The sequence below is a fragment of the Belonocnema kinseyi genome, chromosome 4 (assembly GCF_010883055.1).
Source record: "Belonocnema kinseyi isolate 2016_QV_RU_SX_M_011 chromosome 4, B_treatae_v1, whole genome shotgun sequence".
NCBI lineage: Eukaryota > Metazoa > Arthropoda > Insecta > Hymenoptera > Cynipidae > Belonocnema > Belonocnema kinseyi.
Genome location: NC_046660.1, coordinates 66,044,585 through 66,050,993, shown reverse-complemented (window position 1 = coordinate 66,050,993; position 6,409 = coordinate 66,044,585).

Below are 6,409 nucleotides of genomic sequence, written 5' to 3'. Positions count from 1 at the left end.
AAGCTATCTAAGGATGGTACTATAGAACGCCACCTCAAGGTAGGCCTAGTGGCGCCATCTCTTGGTCAGGCCGGAAACTTATCAATCCACCCTCGTAAATGTAACACCTGTCTTCAGATAGCGTATATTTCTGAAAAAAGATTATTCTTTTGATGTCTCTAATACTCTATTGGGAAATCACCCGCCCGGCAATCGGAAATTCTATGGTTCGATTCCCAGTAGAGCGAAGAGAGTAGATCTTTTTTTTCAAAAAAATTAGATTTGAAAATTAAACAATTTATCTTCTATCTCGTCTAAAAATGACGTTAAGTATTTTCTGTTATTTGAAGAGTTACCTTTATCTTTATGTTGATATATTTTTTCAAGGTGGTGAAAAAGATATCAGCACTAATTGATGGTAATTATCTCTGATGATAATACAGATTCCTTTAAATTACTACTATTATTATTGTAACACCTTGCTTGAGAAAGAGTATATTTCTAAAGAAAAAAATTCTTTTGATCTCTCTAATAGCTTAATGGAAAAGCACCCGACCGGCAATCGAAAATTATGTGGTTCGATTCCCAAAGGAGCAAATAGATTAGATCTTTTTTTTACACAAGTTTAATTTAAAAATGTTTTAAATTTATTTTCCATTTAGTCTGAAAATGGCGCTAAGTATTTTTTATTATTAGAAGAACTAACTTGATCGATAGTTTGAGTTCTATTTTAACGATGGCGAAAAAGATATCTATACTGACTGATGGTAACTATCTCTGATGATAATAAAGATTTCTTTAAATTACGCAAATAAAGTTGTAGACCTGTTTGATATAAAGAGTTTTAATTTTCGAGATTTTCTCGTGATTTACATAGTTTATCCGAGACATAAAATTTTATTGTCCTAGTAATATTTTTCACGGTGAAAATAAAAACTATGCGGCTTCTGAAGAAAACCATTGCAAGTAAATTTGTAGATACACTACATTCTTGTTATAATCTTGTAATCCTAACAGATAATACATTCATGTAAAAAGTTATAAAATATTTATCCTTTCGATCTTACCATACATCTCATCTTAATCTTTCTGTCAAGCCCCGTGCCGTATACATTTTTTATTATTTTATAATGCATATGTTAAGGCACCGTTTTCACGTCTTTGTCAATAACCCCGTTCGGAAAAAATTATGGTCTTTTTTGGTACTACATTCCTGAGATGTGTGGTTTTCCTGTATTCTATTCGTAAGTTTTATATATAAATATAATTATTCATATTTATAACGAATATTTTTGGTGTACAGTTAAAAAATACTTCAAAAATGGTACAGGTACATATTTGATTTCCATCGTTTGATTTCACTTAGCTTCCACCCCCACACCTCCACTCCGTAAAATAAGACACTCATCACTAGTGCATCGAATAATTTCATTCTCCTAACAAAATCATCTGCGAACAACCTCTTCCCCAGCCCCCACACCTGCCTCATAACCTCATTTGCCCTTCTCACCCTCTCTTTTATATGACCATCCACTCCACCATTCCTTCGAAACAGGAAGCCCAGGTATACAAACACTCTTTCCCCTCCTGTACCGCTTTTCCTTCCACTTCCACTCCCCTCCCTTATCTCTCCCACCTCCTTTCCCGAACACCATAACCTTCGACTAGTTGGCATTTAACTCCAAAGTACATTTACATTCTAGTCACGTTAGGAGACGGTTTCTTTTAATTTTGACACAACCTAAACCGATGAAGTTCTTTCTCATCTGCAAGAAAGTAGCGGGACTGCAGTGATTGCAAATTTTAAAATATTAAAAATCATTCTAACATACAAAAATTAGATTTTAAATTAAAAAAATGTGCCAAACCTAGTTGGATTTATAAGCTACACATGTTTTGGCCTTAGCGTGCTATCGATCAGCCGATTGTGGTCCAAAGAAACTGCAGGGATGCTGAGGGAAAAAAACCTTCTTTTTTTTTTTTATTTTTCATTTTCGATACTTTGAAACAGCCCATATCTTTTTAGAAATCTACAAACAATATTTTAATGAGATACTTTGAAAATGTGTTGACCCTAAAATCCTCATGTCATTAGTTTAAATATAGGCAGTGTCTAGGCTTCCAGAATTCTGGACGAATAGACTACCTGTCTCGAAACGGTTATTTGTCCAGAATTCTGAATGATTAGCCCACATACATCGGATGGGTATTCGTCCAGAAATTCTCAGCAAAAAAATACTTACTTTGACCCAAAACATCGTGCCAAGTCATTTGATAAAATCGATTCAAATCTTTAGAAATTTGAGGTTATGATTATTGTCATTAACTCCGAAGGCTCCGAAACAATGTTACCGAAATGTTTCAACTTTTTTAGTGTCACGTAGATATTTCATGCTGTGATGTCAGCATGCCAAGCAATAATGCCAATTGTAGGGAACGAAACTCAATTTTTTTTTACAACTTTGACGAAAGGATGATTTTATTAATCAATTGAATAGATTTAGGGAAATAAAGAATGATGTAGTTTGTTATTCTAATATTCTAGTTTGAATATTCCTAATTTTTTGATAAAGTAGTGTATTTTTTATAAGGGGAGCTGGAGAAGTGGTTCAAGATATGATTAATCACTCTTCAGTGATTAATTTCTATAACGTATTTCTCTTAAGAGAGAGCTGGAAAAGGGGTTTGAGTTGAGACCGCTCTTCCATGATCAGTCGCTAAAACGTATTTTTTTAAAGGCGGGAACTGAAAAAGGGGTTTGAGGTTTGACCAATCACTCTTTTGTGACTCTTTTGTTATCTGTATACACAACGATAATTGAAATCAAAGAAAATATGCTATTCTTGCCAAATTTCTGGATGAATAGCCGTTCGCTGTGGGGAGGCTATTTGTCTATAATTCTGGACGAATAGATTCTGGGCGAATAGCCGTTTCAAAAGAGTTGGGCTATTCGTCCAGAATTCTGGTCGAATGGATACTCCGTTGAATTTAATAGTATATCACATCACAATTAGGGTTAGGCACATCTTTACCGTGGGGAGGGAAATGTTCGCAGGATGATTAGTAAAACCATGGCCTTCGGTAATGCTTTTTTTCATCATTCTATGAACATGAAATTCCCCAAATTAAGACGTGTGTACCCCTATGAGTGATGTAAGATAATTTATTTAAAACCGCCATAAGTTATGAGGCTATAGAGCCCCCTGAAAAATAAGCGTCCGAAAGCCTTTACTGAAATGATGCGAGAACGTTCTATAAAGTGAATTTGCTTCTTTCACTTCTTCATTAATTTTGAGATGTGGCATTTTTGTTTTTTTCCATGATTTCGAGTGTACCAAGATTTACTTTTATTACACTTTTCGATGTAATTGCTAATAATTCAAGGTTGTTGACGGATTCTATTGTTGTTGATATCGTTTAGATAAAAACATTAGATTGATATGGGTGAACAGTGTATTTTTTCTCATTTTTAAAAATTCTTCAAATAATACACAGATTTACGTTTTAATATTTTTTTCAGGCCTAATTGTTTGAAAATCTTACATTTTTCGTCAAGTATTGTATTATATTAGGTTATCACAAAGTAGATAGTACAGCACAACAAAAATATATTTTTTACTAAAATAATTAATTTTATACAAACAGTCATTTTGGTTTTTCTCAATGCATATTAAGAATATTTTAGTCATAAATGAATTGAAAATTACTGTTAAAACTAAAAAAATTATTGCATTTCAGTTTGATCTGCTAATCTAATAATACTCGAAATGAAAGTCATCTGTTAACAACTCTTATGGTCTTTTTACTGTATTAAATAGATAATGCGCTATTGTTTGCTAAAATGGTTTATCAAGGGGTCTTGATAAAATTTCCAAGTTTTGTCGAAGTAACACACCTACGTACTATTTTATATCAAAATGTTGTAATCGAAATCAAACTGTAGGAAATTCTGAAAAACCTGAAGAAAGGAAAAAACTTTCTATCCCCTTTAGGTGCCGAGTTATGGTCCTTAAAATAACATGGTTAAAAGTTTTTTTAATTGTGTACAATTGTGCGTTCGATTTTCACAAACAACACTGATTTATTTTTGTATAGTGATCGTGTTGAAAGACATATTTCTTTGACAATGTATAATATTGTCAAATATTTTTTTATATAGGTAGCTATAAAAAAAACCATTGAAAATTGTGAATATTAATGTAAAGCTGTGGAAAATTAAGGAAGCGGGTCAATTAGGCTTGCTTTTTTGGTATTTATCTCCATTTTAATGCATAAAATGGGTACTAAATAGAACTGTAAAATTCAATTACCAGAGATCACCAATCTTCGCTGGGCCACGCTTGTCTATAAATCTCTTGTTAAAGAATTATTATTTAAGAACTAAAGATGTTATGAACCTGAAGAAATCTAAAGCTTAGCAATCATAAGTCAAATTTTCTATTTTTCAACCTAATCTTTCAAAATTATTAAAAATGATCTTGAATGTTTGTTTAATAGGTGTAACAGGATAAGGTATTTTCATTCTTTTTTTAAAGTTTTAAGGACATTAATCTCTATATTAATTTGAACAAAAAGGCTCTTAGAGACTACTTAATGGAAGCGTTACATTCAGTATGGCCCATACAGAAAAATTAGAAAAATATTTAAATTACCTGTTTCTATTTCAGAAAATAATATTCAGAAGAAAGAAAAAGATTGTTTAAAAAACTCTCTGCTGTTCATAACTAAAAATATAAAGCAAAATAAAAAATTCCATAGAAAACAGTCATTTCCTGGTATTACTATAAGAGAATATAGTAGCACATAATATTAATTTGTTCAAATTAAATTATCACGTTTGTTAAGTTGGATTAATTATTGCCTTACATTAGCTCGAAGGTTGAGAAAAACTTAAAAATGTCAGAAAAAACTACTACTTTCTAGAAGTATGTGAACAAAATATTATCAAAAATAATAGTACATTTTACAAAGAAATTAGTTTTTATTAAGTTGCATTTATTGTTATTCCACTCAGTAAGAAGTGGAAAGAAGTGAAAAATTGTAAAAGCAACTGCGATTATCTTTCATTTTAATAAGAGAATATAGATAAATATAATAATAAATTGTTTGAACAACTTCAGAAATTTTGTTGATAAAATTTATCTTCTATTATTTCCAATCTGATATAAAACAGTGATAAACGTTATTTTAAACCTTTAAATAAAAAAATAAAGTCTTTCAAGAAAGGAAAAAAAGAGTAATAAAGATAAATTTCGCCTTATTAACATTTTTCGATATCTCTCACCTAGTTCCTCCTTACCCATTGGGTATAAAATTTGGCGACGTCTTTACGACATCGTTACGACATCTTTACGACAACTTTACGACGTCCTATGTCTATGTCGTTTAGGTATCTTTACGACATCGTAAGTGAGTCGTATGATCTGACGATGTCTTTACGATATCGCAAAGACACCGAAACGACCTGGACACAGGAAGTCGTAAAATTGTCGCCAAATTTCGTGCCCACTGGGTAAATATTTATACCTGTTAACCCCTTTTGATTGTTTTTATGCAAAAAAATTCTCTGGTATATATTTCTCAGTATATTTTTTAAATTGAAACTTGTCCCTTATTCCAAAACCTTCGGTTCTTTAGATAAAACAAGCAATTTCATACCACCATGCATGTTCCTATTCTTACTATCCTTAGGACATAAAAAATAGGTAGGCATAATAGACAACATTTTAAAATGACATGCCTCCTAAAGGATGACTTTTCTACTTCGGCTTTAACGAAAACAATTTTGATTGTTATATGCATTATCATATATTTATTAAATTGTAACCTAATTTTCAAAACATTTCTACTTTATTTTTTCATTATCGCTAGGCATTCAGGTATATCATATCGGTGCGGAAATTTCTATTTCACTAAAAAGAATTTTTTTATTTAACAACAGAATAAATAATATTTTTATCTTACATTTTCAGATGTGCCTTTTTTTTAAGATCTACGAATTGAATAAAGAAGAGCTTAAGTTAGTGTAATGACTATCTAGCAATCGTTTTCAGCAGGTTAACGTAAGAAAAAAATTGTTTATAATGTTTTAAACAGATTAATGAATCAAAGTAATTTTTTGTGATTCGCAGTAATTAGCTGTTTGAAATGCACAGTTTTTATATAGACCATGACAGAAATGTATGCCTCATTGTGTTATTTGAACATTTTTGCTGTTTGGCAATTATTTAAACAGTATTTATAAATAAATTTACATTTTTAACATTATGTCACTAACAGAGCCAATTTTTTTTTTGTGAAACTCACTAATAATGTATAACTGTATTGTGGTTCAAATTGATAAAAAATATTAGTTTTAAAAATAATTTTCATAAATAAATGGACATGTTTTTGTAGGAAACAAGTGTTGGGTAAAATGTTAAAGAATAAA